Raw genomic sequence first — 19,224 nt, forward strand, 5'->3', positions numbered from 1 at the left:
CCACCATGAGTTCCTTCACTTGTGGTGGAGGTAGTGGTTTGAGAACTAGAACATAGAAAGGTGAGATTTCCGCTGCTACCAAAGCATTTAAGAAAAAATGTCCAGCCCTTATACTGGTGCTCCAATATGCATATATGGAAGAAACATTTCCTCCCTCAAACTAGTTGATCCAATGGCTCAAAGCAAGGAAAAATTGGAAAGGCCAAAAGCTTTGCAAGTAATGCAATCCTTTTTTCCTTTTCCACTTTCAATTATTTTGGCAAAAACGTAAAATATTTTTTTCTTTGCTCCACTTCTTCAGTAGAAACATCAACACAATTTGTTTTCCTTGCTTCACTTATTGAGTGGAAACATCAACAAGATTGCTTTTCACATCTCATTGAATTGGAAAAAGCTCGATTTTTCTCTAGATTTACCCATGAAGACATTTAGTAAAAGCTTCCATTCTCTCATTAAAACTATTTGACTCATTTTCCATGTGATTAAATAATTAAATAAAAATTTAATTATTTAATTGTTTCACAATTTTATGACTTTGAAATCATAATTCTTGAAAATTTACCAAAGATATAATTTTGATCCATGCAAAATGTTGACTCAAGGCAGAAGCCAATGATAAAAATGCTACTCAATTCCTTACTTTCCACGCAAAGGAAGCTTAGACCACCACTCAATTGCTAGCTAGGAATCACGACCAACACCTACACTTGCCAAATATATAAATTCACTAATTATATACATCCCTAAAATGATAGCCTTCCTCGAAAAAGAAAAAAACACAAAGCACTAGTTATGGCCAAATGACATATTGGGCCATATTACAAAAAACACAAAAACAAAGGAAAAAGTGTCATTCTAGATCTGAGTGAAAATAGTTCCATTGGACTGACCTTTTCACCAAGGTCAAGTAGTCAAATTTGATCTCTGGGCCCTTGATGGTTTGAATATGAAAAAAGTAGAATTTCCCAAAGTTGAAGTTTTATTGGAACGTAATGAAATTGAATATATAAGTTCCTCTAATAAGTGGTTATGCCATGAAGCATTTGGAAATAGGCCAGTGTGACTAAGTGTCATTAGACCTTAACCCTTTTGTTGCAAGAAGTGTTATTGGGGTTAATATTGTTGAAATTGTAACTAGTTTTGGTCTTCATAATTGTCATTGTACTTTTATTTTATGTAAAAGCAAAAGAAGGAAATTATTATTATTTCCTAGCATGTTTTTTGTGCTTTTTCTTGGTCAAAAGCAAAATGTAAAAGGACACTTTCTTCGTGAACCTTTTAAAAAGAAATAAAATTGAATTTTTGTAAGTGTCATGTCCCTCCAATTTGCCAAGTCGACCCTCCAAAGAACAAGTCATCTCAACCCCTTTTTGGCTCCCATTCGACATATTTGATTACTATATAATAGAGACATTCATTCTCCCTCATGAACACTTGATCTCACATCCAACAAGTTATTCATCTCCGCAAGAAGAATACAAGAATGAAGGTCGAAGTATAGAAGGTTAAGATGTGGTTTGTGTACACTTGCTCAAGTAAGAATAGAAGGCTGAAGGAGAAGTCTGAATCTCTGTAATGGTTTTCTAAGGAATGCGAATTATCTGAAGCAATATATCTATGTGGAATGCAAATTGTTTGGTACAATATACTTCTAAGGAATGCGAACTATCTGAGACTATATACTTTTGAGGAATGCGAATTTTCTGAGGAATTCTCTCTGTGGACGTGACATCCAAGTACAAAAACATGACATCTTGTGGCTAGACTTATTGATAGAGTTGTGACAGAGTTTGGAGGGTTGACTTGGCATTTGGATCAGACAAAGATTTTATAAGAAAAGGATTGATGGATTTTCCCCTTGTGGGTTTTCCCTTGGCCTAGCTTCTGGCATCTCCTATCTCTTGTGCACTGCGATCTCTATTTGTATGGCTAAATTGTTAATGTGTAATTGCTTGATGACATAACTAAATAAAATAATGGCATGAATGTTTCCACGTTCATTAACATATTGTTGACGAGAGCTTCTAGAGACCTGTGTGAATTCATTGAAGAGCCCAATGTTTTGGGTGAACACTTCACCCATCTTCAGCGTCAGGAAGCAACTGATGATGGGAAGAGTGCATGACCAAAGTATATATAGATATTAAGGGAATTAGCCATTAGAGATGAACGTTAAATAAGTGATTATTTTGATTACCAAAGGGAGAGAAATTAAAATTAAATTCTATTAAATTTTTTAATTTGAATTATGATTGGAGGAATTAGAAATAAAGAATAAAAATTAAGAAAGAATAAAAAAATTAAAAAGGATTTAAAAATAAATAAATAGAGATTAAAGATATTATTTTAGTTGGTTCAAATTTCAAAAATGGGGATAAGAATAAGATTTATTAAGTTTATTATAGGCATAGATAGTTAATTAAAAGATAAAAGATAAATACTTTAAAATTGAATGAAATAGGGATACAATATATAATATGGGAGGAGAAGATGGGTGAACACGAACATTGGGCTCTTCAATGAATTCACACAAGTCTCCAGAAGCTTTCATCAACAATAACTAAATAAAGTTAATACTAAGAGAGTATATATATATATATATATATATATATATATATATATATATATATATATCTCACAAGTTAATTATATGTTATGAAATTCCCTTTTGCATTTGAATTTCAACATGGTATCAAAGCTAGGACGATTGAAGAATGACTCTAGAGAAAAATAGCAAGGAAAAACTCATGGACAAAAAAAGACCTTATCTGCCTCTCAAGTTCGAAGTCTATAGTAGAAGAGATATGAAAGCTGAAGTGTATCCCTGTGTTAATTTTCCATTATTCAGTGCTTATCACAATGGCTTATTCCAATTCTTTTTCAATTAGCAATCAATTTATCCAGTGTAATTCAATCTTCCAGTGACAATAACCAATTGTAGATAGAAAATTAAATCCAATGCACAATAGAAGATAACCAAGAGAAATAACAAGAGACACAATATTTGTTTAAAGGCAAGGGAAAAACACCACAAGGGGGAAAACTATTTCAAACTTCTTCTTATATTAGATTGTCACCAAATGTTTAGCAAAGAGTTACAATGTTCCAAATGAGTCAAATCTCAATAGCTTTGACTACCCAATTCAACCAACCAATATCCAATGAGAGATGAGCCCAAAAGTCACATCAGATCCAAAGTCAAAGTTTGCATTTTTTGGTCAAAGTCAATAGTAGTCAAAGATGCCCTAACCAATCAACGTTCAACAATCAATCAACAATTAAGGATGCGACCTTCTTTGTTGGTCAAAGTCCAGTAAAAAACAATCAACAAAAGCTTGATCAAAGGAGAGATGAAACTTGTGGTCAACTTCAGCAAAAGTTTGCAGTCAACCTTAGTCAAACTTCCTAGAAAATTCAACCTCTTGATCAATCAATTTGGCCTTCCAAAACAAAGATTTTCACAACTCAAACAAAGTCAAACCAAGCTCAAAGATCAAGAAGTCAACACTGGTCAAAGTCCCAAATCAAAAGATGAATTTGGCCAATAGAAAAATTCTCCCTCTCCTTCGCTTGTGTGAAGATAGACCTACAATTTCAGAGCTATACAAACCAATCCAAGAGAAGAAAGATGTGTGTGATGATGTCCTCCAAGTGATGTGACATGAGGTCTGCTTATATGAGTCTTAGGAGGTCGAATTAACTTACCCAGGTCGACTTGTACTTTTGTGCACACATGGTTCCATCATTAAAATTAATATTTTTCGTTGACCAAATTAAATTCTTCCGAGGGATATAATGAGTCTTTTTTGATGAGGAAGGCTGGCCAATGGAGGGAATTTGTCCCTATGCTGCCAAATTAACACTCCCTCTTAGCTAGCGAGAATTTTCCTACTGCATCATGAATCTCATCTCAAAAATACCGCCATCATCATCATTGAACCAAGTCATATCTTATCTTTTCTCATCTCTGCTCATCAGTTGAACATTTTTAAATCTAAAGAAGAAGAATCATCATAGGGGAGCTCAAGCTACCACCCTATATCTAATGACAATAGGTGAGATACAACTTACCAGGAAAGGATCACAACCATCCTATTGTTTAACGACAATAAGCAAGATACAACTTGTCATGAGAGGTAAGGATCACATCCATCCTATCGTCCAATGACAATGGGCGAGATACAACTTACAGTGAGAGGTAAGGATAACATCCATCCCATTATCTATCAATCTTCCCACTTTGACCCTCAAGAGTCAAGTGGTAGAACACCTGCATCCCATCACTTGAGCGAGATACCACTTGCCATGAGAGGCAAGGATCACAACCATCTCAAGTATCCTCACCCATTGGCCAGATGGGTGGCAATACCAATAAGCCCAACTTGTGGGTAGGATGCATACTAGGGTGTACTCTATCTAGTCCAAACAAGATAGGGGAGATACCCAACTTGTCATAAATGACAAGGATCACACACACCCTATGGTGACAATAAGTGAGATATTACTTACCACAAGGGATAAGGATCACAACCATCCTATTGTTTAGAGACCCTCAACCCTAGGGTTCTTCGACTCAATTCCTCTCCTTGTGAGCTCAAACAAGGAGGAAGATCATAGCTCAATGTCCTTGATTAGCCAGGACCATTTCTCGGGAGGGTCCATTAGGGGAAATTTATAAGAACCAATAGGATTCAAGATGATGATGTCAACCATGGGGGACGATTCACCATTTTTGGAGTAAAAAAGTAAAAAGATTAAAAAATAATTAAATAATAAAACTACTTTTTCAACGCGTATTTTCAACTTATCTCCCTAAGGCTTTACTCAAATTTCGAGCGGGAGTATTCGTTGGATGCAAAATTTAATTCCTCATCTAAGGAGTACCCATGTTTCATACTTTCGATGGACCCTGCTACACGAAAAATGAGAAATACATGAAACAATGTGATTGCCATAACATTTTTCATTTATTTCTCATCTTTCGTGTAGCAGGGTCCATCAAAAGTATGCAACATGGGTACTCCTTGGATGTGGAATCAAATTCTACATCCAATGAGTGTTTCCTCTTCAAATTTGAGCAAACCCATAGAGCGATAAGTTGAAAATACAAGTTGAAAAATTATTTTTTTTTTTCGTTTTTCCCTCTAAAATTTGATGATGTAATCTAATATTATTTTATTATTTCCACTATTTTTTTTATAATTTCCCTAGGAGACCCATTTTATACCTCAAAGCTCCCCTAATGACATTCATCAGTCCAAGCTATTCTCTGAAGCCTAAGAACTTCCCTTTTAGCAAAGCCTTAGTAAAAATGTTTTCTATCTATTCATTAGTTGAAATGTGATGGAGTCTTATGACTCCTCTCTATACCATGTCTCAAATATAGTGATACTTGATCTCAATATGCTTTGACTTATCATGAAACATGAGATTTTATGCCAATTAGATCCCACTCTTGTTGTCCCAATATATCATTGTCGTATCAGAACTTGCTTCAACAACTCTCCAAAGAGCTTCCTTAACCATACAACCTCGTAGCTCACCATGCTAGCAGCAATATACTCAGCCTTGACAATACTAAGGGCAAAAAATTTATGCTTCCTACTCATCGGCCAAGATATAATGGCAAAACCCAAACTAAAGCAACACCCTGATGTGCTCTTCCTATCAGTGACATTTCCGACCCAGTTAGCATTAGTGTACCCATGAAGTCTCACATCTGCGACAATATATCTCAAACCAAGATGAATGCTCCCATGCAAATATCTCAGCACATGCTTGGCAACAACCCAGTGTGCATGAAGAGGCGCAGTCATGAATTGACTCAAAGTGTTAACTACAAAACATATGTCCAGATGAGTGCTCACAAGAACATCAATGCCCCAATCAACTGTTGATACTCAGAAAGATTTTCCAAGTCAGGTCTTGCACCATATCCACATAGCTTCTTGAAGTTCATCTCCATTGGAGTGGCCATGGACTTGGATTCTACCATTCCAAATCTTTCCAACAATTTCACCACATATTTTCCTTGAAAAAAGGAAAATATCACCTTGTCTTTGTCACACATATAAGCCCAAGAAATAATGCATCAATCTAAAGTCTTTCATTTTGAACTCTAAGGCCATCCCCCTCTTGCATTCAAGCATCAAAGGCTCACTAACTGTCAAGAATAAGTCATCAACATATAAAACCAACATAAGGGGCATACCTTGGACCACCCTGAAGTATAGATTCAGGTCAACATTGCTTCCTATGAATCCAAGCTTCACCAGATAGCTATCAATACAGACATACTAGGCTTTGGAGGCTTGCTTCAATCCATAAAGTGCCTTCTTTACCCTCAAATGCGAGTCTTCTATCATGTACTTCAAAACCCTGTGGTTGCTCAACATATACTTCTTGTAGTATGCCATGAAGAAACATAATCTTCACATCCATCTACTGAAAAGTCCAACCTTCACTAGCAGCAAAGGCAACAATATATTGAATAGTAGTATAGTGGGAAACAAACGCAAATATATCATCATAGTCATCTCCCTCTTTCTAGAAGAAACCTCTAGCCACGAACCTCACCTTATATTTCTAAATACTTCCATCAGCTCCATGCTTGATCTTGTACAACCATTTAGAAGTCACAACAGAATTCCCTTTGGGTTTCAAAACAACTTCCCACACACCATTCTTCATAATAGATTCATATTTGTCAACCATATAATCTTTCCAAACCTTCTCTTTCAGTGCTTCTTCAAAGGTGTGTGGTTTAGCCTGTATGATGGAGCTCATAGCCACAACATATCCCTTGTATCGACATGGCTTCTTACTTTCCTTGAAGTTTCCTCTAACAACAACATGTCTTTCAACATCTTGTAGTGTATCATGAAGCCAAAGTGGTCTCTTCTTGGAAGGAGGATCACATGGAGGAGGATTCAAGGGGTCCATAGGTTCCATGGGATCATCAAAAACATCTTTCTCAGGTTCAAGCACAAAGGATCTTCAAGTAGATCCATGTCATTATCCTTCTTTTCAACAAGAGGAGGAGGAATATCCCTTTCTTTTCCAAGGGAAACATCTTCATCAAAAGTCACATCCTTGCTAAACTTGATATTCCTTTGACCAGGCACATATATTATAAAATATTTATAATTATTGCAATACAAAACAAACTTATCTTTCTTTCCAATGGCTTCTAGCTTGTTCCTCTTGTCCTTTGGTATATGAAAGTACACAAGGAAGCCAATGATTCTCAGATGTACAATATTAGGCTTCACACCTATGAACACTTCTTCGGGAGCCTTGTCACCCAGGGCTTGATGAGGAATCCTGTTTTGAACATAGATTGTTGTATTAGTGGCTTCTACCCAAAGGAACTTCTATAGTTTTTGATCATGCAACATGGCTCAAGCAGCTTCCATGATGATCCTATTATTTTTTTCAACCACACCATTCTACTTGGGATTATAAGGTACAATGGTCTCCTACTTGATTCCAACCTTCTTATAAAAGTCAATGAACTCATTAGAAGTGTAATCTCGACCATTATCAGACCTGAAGACCTTGATTCTTTTCCTTGTTTGATTCTCTATCAATGCCTTGAAATCTTTGAAGATATCAAATGCTTCATCATTGTGCTTCAAGTAGAATATCCATGTCTTTTGGGAGAAGTCATCCAAAAATATTATGTAATATAAATAGCCACCAAGAGATTTTATTGGCATGGATCCACATAGATCAGAATGTATGAGTTATATAATATGGTTGGTCTTGCTTTTGCTAGAAGGGAATGGTCCCCTCAACTTCTTTCCACTAGAACATCCCAAACGTACTCCATCATGATTAATTTGAACCTCGGGCATCCCATAAACCATCCTCCTTTAGGTAGGGCTTCATAGTGTAGATGGGCAAACCTTTGGTTCCGTATCTCACTTTGATGATTGCTATCATGAACCATTACTTGCATCGGTCTTCCATTGACTCTATAGAGTCCTTCAATTCTATATCCCAAAGTGAATGCATATCTCATGCAATATTCCATAGGTTAGGTGAGGACCTTTCCTCTTATGAAAGCAAGTCTCATCCCTTTGTCTTCCAAAGAAGATATAGATATAAGGTTCTTCTTTAACCCCAGAACATACATAAGATCATGAAGAATTACAGTTTCCCCATAATCCAAGTGAACTGTAAAAAAAACCAAAACCCTTGATAGAATAAGTAGAATTTTCCCCAAGAATGATATTCAAATTAGTCTCCCTCTCAACGAGGTTTGAGCGGAACTCAAAATACCCAAAGAAATGTCTAGAGGCCCCACTTTCTACCAACCAACTATCAAACAAATCAAGAGGAGAGGAACTAGAAAGAGTAGAAATAAGAATATATTCAGATTGAGTAGCAGTGCCTTATTTCCATACCTTGAATTCCTTGATATATTTTGAGGACGGTGCCCTTCTTCATGATCATTAGGAGCATCTCTTCTTCCTCTTCTATCATTGAACCTGTTGTTGTTGAAGCCACAATTTTTGTTGTAGTTGAACCTTGGAGCTCTTCTCTTTTCCGAACATTCTTGAGAATAGTGATCATATTTGTGACAATTATACATTCAACTTTTTACATATCCCTGTCCCTTCATGATCTTCTATTAGAGTCATTGGATGTCAGAGCAAACTTTCTTGAATTATATGGAACTCCTCTTCCTTTTTGCTTCTTGTCTCGAGAAACAAATGTAGAGGTTCTCCTTCCTCATGCTTTTGATTCCTCCCTCTAGACATGATCCTAGTTTCTTCTTGAGTACATTTGCCAACCAAATCATTAAATATCAGGAATTTTTCATTGTTGCTAATAGTTGTAATGAATGTATCCCATATTGGAGGAAGACCTTGAAGTGCAACAAGAACTAATTCTCTATCATACATAGATTCTCCAAGAGTCAACAATTGATCCCTGAGTTGGGATAGTCTCATGAAGTTTGATTGCACAATCTCTCTCTTATTCATCTTGATGTCCTTGATTTGATTTTTCAAGAAGAGAATATGGTTCAAATTTTTGACCTTGTACATCCCAACCAACTTATCATAGATATCTTTGGACTTTTCAACTTTCCAATGTAAGTAAGAAAATTATATTTCAAAGAATCAATAATTATTTTGTTGGCTTTGATCTCACATTTCTTATCTTTCAAAGAATCAATAATTATTTTGTTGGCTTTGACCTCACATTTTTTTTTTTGGTAGGTAAGCACCCACGGGGAATTTGAACCAGTGACCTATCGCAAGGAGTGCCTTAACAGTGCACCCATTCACCGTCAATCCAAAGCCCCGTGGGCATTGATCTCACATTTCTTATCTTTCAAAGAATCAATAATTATTTTGTTAGCTTTGATCTCACATTTCTTATACTTGGCCTTGGAAACAACATGAGATTTTTCAGGAGGCTTAGGTACTTTTCCTTCCACATATTCCAAAACATCATTTGCACCCATTGTCACTTCCAACTTGATCTTCTAAGCACCAAAATTGGATGAGTCATTTAGCTTCTCCGCGTCCTTGTAGTATGAGTTAGAAATCTTGACAAGACCAATAAGCTTCCTTCAACTCTTTCTAAAGGTGATTTCTTGTCTCTTGTCTCCTGGGCTCGTCTTCACCTCAACTCTGATACCATGTTAATTTTCCACTATTCTATGCTTAACACAATCACTTATTCCAATTCTTCTTCAATTAGCAATCAATTTATCCAATATAATTCAATCTTCCATTAACAATAAGAAATTGTAGATAGAACGATAAATCCAATGTGCAATAGAGCACAACCAAAAGAAATAACAAGAGACACAAGATTTGGTCAAAGACCAGGGTAAAACCCCACAAGGGGGAAAAGCCTTTCAAAATTGTTCTTCTATTAAATTGTCATCAAATGTTCAGTAGAGATATACAATGTTCCAAATGACAACTTTGACTATCCAATTCAACTAACTAATATCTGATGAGAGATGAGCTCGGGATTCAAATCTGATGGAAATTCAAAGTCTACAATTTTGGTCAAAGTCAACATCAGTCAACAACAGTCAAAGATGCCCTAACTAGTCAATGTTCAATAATCAAACCACATCCATATAAGCTCGATCAACAGTCAAAGGATGCGGCCTTCTATGCTGGTCAAAGTCCAATAAAAAACAATCAACAATAGCTCGGTCAAAGGAGAGATAAAACTTGTGGTCAAACCTCAAAATTTCTACGATCAACTTCAATCAAAGTCTGTAGTCAACGTTGGTCAAAAAGCCCAGAAAACTTTGGTCTCTTGACCAATCAATTCGACCTTCTAAAACATATATTTTCCTAAGTCAAATGAAGTCAATCTAAGCTCCAAGATGAAGAAGTGAATGTTGGTCAAAGTCCCAAAAATAGAAAAAACCTCTCTCTCCTTCGTACATGTGAAGAGAGACTTGCAATTTTAGAGTTATACAAACCAATCCATTAGAAGAAACATGTGTGTGATGATGTCCTCCAAGTGACATGAGGTCTACTTATATGAGTCTTAGGAGGTTGAATTAGTTTGCCTAGGCCAACTTGTACTTTTGTGCACATGTGGTTCCATCATTAAAAATAATGTTTTTCGTTGACCAAATTAAATTCTTCCAAGGGCTAGAAGGGGTCTTTCTTGATGAGGAAGGTTGCCGAGAGGAGGGAATTTGTCCCTGAGCAGCCAAATTAACACCATGTGCCACAAATTCCGTGGAAAATTCAAGTGTTAAGATAATCAGATCAAAGGTTATTGCAGGAATAAAAGTTACAAAGATAAGAGAAGATCAAAAGGGTTGAGACCTTATGTGATACCTCCTTAATAGACAAAATATTGATAGTATATGTGCTCTCTTCAAGATACCAAAGTTTTAAACCCAGAAGTCTGAGTTATATCTAAAATTGATCCAAGCTTGTTGTCTGAATCCTAAGACATGAGTTATGTGATTTCCATTCGAAGTCTGTAATTTTTCTGAATCAGATCTTTATATCTCTTATGCAAAGTTTCTCCTATGGTGGTGATCTATTTCCATGGCATCTTTGTTGTCTGGAGTATCTCTGTGACAAATCTAGAGATCAAGTTTGGGCCTCTCTGTGGCATACAAAATATATATCTCTATGATAATGTTAGTGTGTATTCCCATGGTTTGAACTCCTTTGTAAGGCATAATACTAATACATCATGTGAGTAGTCTCTGTGATAAAAGTTATCAGAGACCTAAATGATATTCATATGATAAATCCCTAGATTCGAGACAATCCGAGACTCCTATCCAAAGAATGAAGCTACATGATGATACAAAGGGACCGAGATTCATGTGCAAGAAAAGAACCGAGTTTTCTTGTTCAAGATATTAGCACAATGTGAATTCTAGTCCAAAGTCCTAAGCATGATCTCTTTCTAGTTTGAATTATATCCTCAATGTGAAGCCAGATTAATTAGACTAATTTGAGTGGTTTACAACAATGAAAAGTTTGAAACAAGTCCAAGATAATATATTGCAGTGGAAGAATGACAAGACCAAAATCTACTATTCCTATGGATACAAGTCTGAGTCAATCATTCCTATGGAAAAAGGTCCAAAGTTTAACGTTGAATTAGTCATCTCAATGAAACTAAATCAGAAGTTTGTGGTATCTAAGATTGAGGAAACATCCGAAGGTTCTGAGCATAAGTTCAAGGCCTGTGATTGTTATCTAAAATTTGAAGGATGGTCTAAAGCTATAGCATTCATCTTCTTCTCTAAAAAGGATCCAAACTGAGTCTCTATTAATATAGTACGAAATTGTACATTGCAATGAGCTAATCTACATCTCTTTAGAGGAGCTGGAAGAAATTGTGATTTGACACCATATTCGAGGGAAGATAAGGAGGAAAAGTAAGGTTAGAATATTACCCCTCACACTTTGTAATATAAGAGGTACGTATAATTTTTTTTCTTTATCTAGGATAGCAAAAATCTGGAGTATAAAGTTATTTCAAAAATATCTTGGAACCAATGACTTCTAATTCCATCAAAAGGAGTCTACTAGATTGTGTCCTCTCTCTTTTGTGGACAAAGACATAATCGATATAATAGATACTTCTTTTCTTGTACATGAAGATTAAGTTTTGTAGGCTAGACATTCAATGATTGAAAAATGAATGAGCTCCATCTCATGAATAAAAGGAATGCCAATGACAATTCTAAGGTTGTAACTAACACATTGGTATGCTTGTAGAACTTGCAAATTTGGAATATGGCAAGTTTTGAAGATTTTGGATCTTAAAGCATCTAGGGTTTGTAGACCCTAGCAAAAGTATGAACTAAGAAAACCCTTGGGACAAAACCCTAGGAATAATAGTTTCCACTGAGAGAAAAATCCCTAGCTCTTGAGAATGACATAAATGACATCATGTTGATGTGAAGACAAGGGTGGTGATAATTACAAAAAGTACAAGATTAAGAAGGGGCTTCTTCTTTTCTCAAAAAGATAAGTACTCTACATCTCCTTTATTTAATTACTACTTTTGCTATCTTTGGATAGTCTTTTGTGTATGCACTTTGCATAGTTATATCTGTTCTTCCATTATTAGTCTCTTAATGAAATTTGTAGTTCAATGATAAGAGTTAAGTAAGATTTGACAAGAATTGAAAGAACATAGCAAAGCACGAAGATTTTCCTGAATCAATAGAAGATGAGCAATTTGAAGTATACATTAGAAAAATCTAGCATGCACCAAGATGGGAGCATGAAAGAAAGCTTTGAGAAGGCTCTACCAATAAGAGGAAGAGGTTTATGATAAGACATTTGTCTCAGTTAGACTCCAGGATTTTGAAAAGTACTCATGAGTCAAAGGAATAAATATTGAGGTAGTTGGAAACAAAAGGATCTTGGTTTAATACACTACTATTTGAAGTTTGGCGGAAAAAAAGAAGCTTGTGATGAAGATCCTCCAGAAGTTTGAGATGATGGATTGTAGACCTATGGCAACATCTATTAACAAAAGTTGAGGAAGTTATGATATTGTTGATCCATCATTATACTTGTAACTGTTTGGTTATCTAATATATTAATTGCGATGGTAATGTTGATTGATGAGGAGAAGGTGCTAATAGTTTATGCTTAAGATTGGCTATGGTTCCTTGAGTGAGTAGGAAGAAAAAATTGTGTTGCATTAGACATATAGAAAAATGAACATATGACAACTATGTAGCAAGTTTGGCTTTGTTTTGATGGACTATTTGATGGCATGTTGGATTCGAGTATGATACCTTGTATTGATATAAGTTATATAAAGATTGTTAGAAAACCAGGAAGGTCGGAGCACATTATGATTTGTGAATTGATGCAGAATGGATCCATGAAGCTACAACATATCTCCACTGACGAATGGGCAACCAATGTATTTATGAAGTCCCTTCCTAAGGGAAAGGATGAGTATTTTTTAGACAAACTTGGGCTTGTGGATATCTCCTCCTAGTTTGAGAGGGAATGAGGATGGACACCTTTGTTCTCCATGTGTCATGTACTATGGCTAGGATTAAAAGTCGTAAGTCTAGTACATGAACACTGATAGAGGGAATGGTAGATTGGATAAGCATCATGGACCAAAATTCTTTAGACATGTACCATGACTAGGGCTAATAGCTGTAAGTCAAGTACACTGATATGGTATCAGAGTGGTTCAAAGAACCGACACTTCCTTGTGTCAAGTATTGTGACAATAGATTAGGAAATGGTCTTATGGAGGACATACTTTGGTGAACCTAAGTGGAATATGTGCCTCGGAGAGGCATTTGTAGTGTCCTATTAAATTCCTCCCAACATTGTGCTCTAATATAGTGGAGAGATAAAGTTTACTTGTCAAGGCCTTGGTAGCTTGACAATGTTGGTCATGATGATGTTTATAATGATGCCTATCAATCTAGATCCTTAGGCTTATAGAAGTCTTCAACTTGAGAATGCCTCAATGATTCATTATGAATACCTCCCTAGTTAAGAGGAAGTGTTGAAATTGTAACTTGGTTTGGTCTTCATAATTGTCACTGTACATGTATTTTATGTAAAAAAGAAGAAGAAAAGTATTATTATTTCCTAACATGTTTTTCATTCTTTGTTTTGGTCAAAAGAAAAATGTAAAAAGGCTTGTTCTTCGTGACCCTTGTAAAAATAAGTAAAATTAAATTTTTGCAAGTTTCATTTTTCCCTCCAATTTTCCAAGTTGACCCTCCAAATAATAAGTCAGCTTAGCCCCCTTTTGGCTCTTATTTGGCCTCTTTGATGACTATATAACAAAGACATTTTCTCTCCCTCATGAACACTTATCCTACTTCCAACAAGTTATCCATCTTTTCAATCTACAAAGAATTCAAGAAGGATGAAGGTCGAAGTACAAAAGGATAAGATGTGGTTTGTATACCCTCACTCATGTAAGAATAGAAGGACGAAGGAGAAGTCTGAATCTCTGTAATGTTTTTATGAGGAATGAAAATTATTGGAAGCAATATATCTCTCTGTGGAGTGTGAACTATCTAAGACAATATACTTCTAAGGAATCCGAATTCTCTAAGACTATATACTTCTTAGGAATGGGATTTTTTGAGGAACTCTTTCTTTGTGGGGCATGACACCTAAGTACAAAAACATGGAATCTTGTGACTAGACTTATTGACAGAGTTGTGGCAGCGTTTGAACGGATGACTTGGCATTTGGATCACTAGATAGTTTGACTTGGATTTCTCTTGATGACAAAGATTCTATAAGGAAAGGATTGGTGGGTTTTCCCCTGTGCGTTTTTCCCTAGCCTTTGGCCTAACTTCTGGTGTCTCTTGCCTCTGGGGCACTGATCTCTATTTATATGGCTAAATTATTAATGTGTAATAGCTTGAGGACATAACTAAATGAATTTCATATATATATATATATATATATATATATATATATATATATATATATATCTCAGTCACAAGTAATTATCATGTTAAAAAATTCTCTCTTATATTTGAATTTCAACAAACACACGTATAAGAACATAGTCAGATCCTAATAATGAATCATGGTCTTGGATGCTTTGACTATAGTCTTATTCTTCTTGTCTTCCACTCCATTTTTTTGTAGATTGCATGGCACTACTAGTTCTTTGTCCATTTCTTCTTCCTTTCAAAAGCTCTTGTACTCATTAGAGGTGTACTTGCCCCCATTGTCTGATCTGAGGACCTTGATCTTCTTCACAGTCTAGTTCTCCATAAGAGCTTTAAACTCTTGGAACTGACTAAAGACCTCATCCTTGGCTTCCAAGAAGTAAATCCATGTTTTCCTAGAATAGTCATCTATAAATGTCACAAAATAACTAAACCCATATACAAAATCTACTGGCATATGACCACAAACATTGAAATGAACCAAATCGAAAACTCCCTTGGACTTGGTCTCACTCTTAGGAAATTTTTCCTTGGCATGCTTTCCTAGTGCACATCTTTTTCAACACCATCCTACTCTACACTGAACTTTGGAAGACCAATGACCATCTCCTGTAACAATGGTATAACCATATAATATATATGCCCCATCCTTCTGTACCATAATTTGTTTAGGCTATCATTCTATGCACAAGGGATTTCACTAGTTGTCCTCTCAACATATATAAGTTACTCTCTCTACTTCTTATAACTTGCCTTACACTAGGATCAACTTCTTTTAGCCTGATAAGTACCTCTCCTCCTGTGAAAATGACCTCAAGTCCCTCTTCCCCCATAGTAGAAATAGAGAATAAGTTCTCCAACCTAGGGACATATAGAACTTCCTTCACTTCCATAGGACTCCCCAAGTCTAGCTGGAATTATGTGCTGCCAACACCCTTCGCTGCATACTCGACATTATCCCCAATATCCACATGAAGATCATGATGCTCTTTGGCCATAATGGTTAAAAGTTCACAAGATGTTGTCATGTGACGAGACACTACACTATCCACAATCCATACACCATGTGTCATGGTGTCTAAACTACAAGATACCAATGCAAATTCCTTCTCGAACTTCTTGTTTAGCTCATCCATCTGTGTTGATATAGTTGTTGATGTCTTCCCCTTTCCTTCTTGTTTAGGCATTGTCCTGCATAATGACCATACTTATGACATGCAAAGCACTTAACTTTGACCGTGTCCTTCTTTTTGTTTCCTTGTGAAGATGCTCCTCCACCCTGGTTTTGCTTGGCTTTATTCTTTCCCTTCTTTTCTTTCCTAACAAGAGCAAGATTCTCTTCATTTCCGCCTCTATAAAAAATCTCCTTTTGGGTGAAGCCATCTCACAACCTAGCCTAATGAGGAAACTTATCTCTAACAATGATACTTGTTACAAAGGTACCCCATTGCTTGGTACAACAAATATGATCCCTTTATCCTTCACATCCTTCAAATTGTGATCAATTGTTCGTGTAGGATCCAAAGGAACTTGGACTTCTTTATCAAAAAATTTCCATAGGCTGTTTCCCATCAAAATTAATTTGACCATCTCCTTCCATGTACTGAATTTTGTGGCCTCTTCCAACTTGTCTTTAAATCTCACTTGATGATGCCATTTTTACTAGATTGATTTCAACCACAAATAAAACAAATGCTATAATAAACATGTTGTTATTCGAAACCCTTGTCCACTAATATTTCCCTCATAGAGCTTGCCCTTGCTTTGATACCATGTTAATGTTAAGTGCCAATTGCAGATTTACTGTCTCATGCATTTATTTTATCCTCATGAATTTTCTCTATGTAGTAAATTAAGTTTTGAAAACTACAAATATAAAATACTTTAGCACCTTTAACTTAGCAATTTGCAGCAAAATTTTAAATGGAAAGTTACTTAGGAAAAATCAAACAACATAACAAAATGGTTAACCCTCCAACTTCTAATCATTTAATTTCTCAAAGAAATCATGGGCTCCCAAACTAGGGAAAATTTCCCTCATAATTTACAAGGAAATTATAGAAAAACCTGAGATAAATTATTCCATCAAAATCAATAACCCACTCGGCCTCCTAAGCCCTTGCGCATCCACACGTGCAGTTAGGAAAACCCTTCCACGTCACATGTATGGCCCACACAAATGCTTGGCCTCTCCTACGATCAAATGTGTGGTTTTAACCAGTAGTTGTGTCACACGTGCTAGCTCAACCTGCTCAGAAAGCCCTCTCAGCTTACACGTATGGCCTACTTGTTACAAAAAACATCGTTGGTTGTCTCACAAATGTTGGTCCCTACTTATTTCTTCAGCTACATAAAATTCTCCAACTATCTTTTTCCTTCTCGTTTATTCCCTATGAATCTCTCACAAAAAATGCAATATTACACTTGCAAATAATTCATAAAATCTCCTTCTAAATATTTTTTACAAAGATATGCAATATTACACTTGCAAATAATTTAAAAAACCTCTTGAATTTCTTTTTCGCTTATTTCTTGTCTTCATCCTCTCCCTTAGGTTGCTTTTATAGTTCTCCATAGGCCGAATCCCTAATAGCCAAAGTGATTGAGGGGTATGATTAAATCCTAATTTTCTTTATTAAATAATTATTATTTATTATTAGAAGAACATTAATCCATGTCTACACTAATCAAATTATTAATCAATGTACTTTTCCTATGTTAAAACTTAAGAAGGAGACCATATTAGTTCTTCCTTTCAAACAACCACGTAAAGAGGACCTCTCTTGTATGCAAGACACCAACCTATGTAGAAGACCTTCTAAAGCGAAAAATCAATAGCTATATACTACGAAAAGTTTTGTCATATGAATTTAAAATTGTGGCAATGGTTGGCAAGACATTGGGAATATTAATATCTCATTAGAATTTGAATCTACAACACCCTTGGTTTATGTGGACTTCTGAAGATTCTTTGGTTTCAATGTATGTTGTTGTTTGTGAAATCATCAATAATGTTGTATATCTGACAACATTAGGATTTGAATCCACAAAAACTATTAAAGGTGAACTTTCATTCTAAAAAAATAACATCTAGTGACTATGATATGGTGAAACGATAGATAAGAAAATTTGTGTTGCATAGTATTGTAGTGACAAATAATTGTTCATTATGTTACATCGCTGGGGCAAAGGTGTCTATTATTGAGAAATCCATGCTACATTTTGTTGCCCTTTGTTCTTATTTTTCAAAGACAAGAGGTGCTTATATTTATAATGCAAGTCTTCATCTATTGTTCTTTTTGAGGATTCCTCTCATCAACATTGTATAAGATGCGTTATTTAATTCTAATGATGTTATTAGATGTTGAGAATAATTTAATCCTTTTGTGACCATGACGATCTCATACTGTGTCATTAATGCATTTGTTAGGCATTAATTATGGCTAGGGTCAACCTAGTCAACTTTAGTATGTCAACTTAATAATTGTCTTTGAGAGTGCATTCCACTAGGTTCATACCACCTTTTGGGAGGAAACCCTGATTTGTAAATCATCTTTCCTATCATTAAGCTAAGGAAATTTATAGTGTTTACATTTATAGGTACCCATATTTAGTCTTGACACACTCTTGTTCTTTGGTTGGTTTTTCTCTTACTCATGCAATTGACTTTTCTCCTAGTATATTAATGGACAACTACAATGTGTTTTTTTAGTGTTGTTTTTCACTTTTATTACACATTAAGTTTTCTATTTTATTTCATTTGATCTCTTGCTTTCTATTTGTGATGTCAACATGGTATCCTAGAAAATGTGAACCTTACCTACTCATTTTGATGAAATTATTATTTTTGTGATCAAACTTGGTATGCAAAAGAAACCCTAATCGAAGGACTATCGAGGTTGGTTCATTGTGTTTTATTGGTTGGAAAGGTGCTTTATTAGGGTTGTTTATGCTTTTCTTTTACATTACAATATATTTTATCACTAGTATTACTCATTGATTTATTTTAGTACTTTCAACAGTTTTTTGTGGAGACCTTTTATGGTGGCATTGTCAAAACAGCCATAGAAGCACAATTTTCAAATATAATTTAATGGTTTTTAAGGTTTTCCCCTCTCTTCAATATTTTATTTATTGGTTGAACAAAACCAAGCCATTGAACGAAACAATATGACATTCCCTTCTGCCTTCTCTCATATCATCTACCATTTGTCCAATAACAAATGGTGTAAATCTAATCAATTATGTATAATCAAACTAGTAGTTATAGTCCAACCAATTAGTCTATCTCTTATCTTATCTAGCCA

Source organism: Pinus tabuliformis, chromosome J, assembly GCF_031772625.1.
Source record: "Pinus tabuliformis cultivar Carrire ecotype Pingquan chromosome J, CPIR1, whole genome shotgun sequence".
Classification (NCBI taxonomy): Eukaryota; Viridiplantae; Streptophyta; class Pinopsida; order Pinales; family Pinaceae; genus Pinus; species Pinus tabuliformis.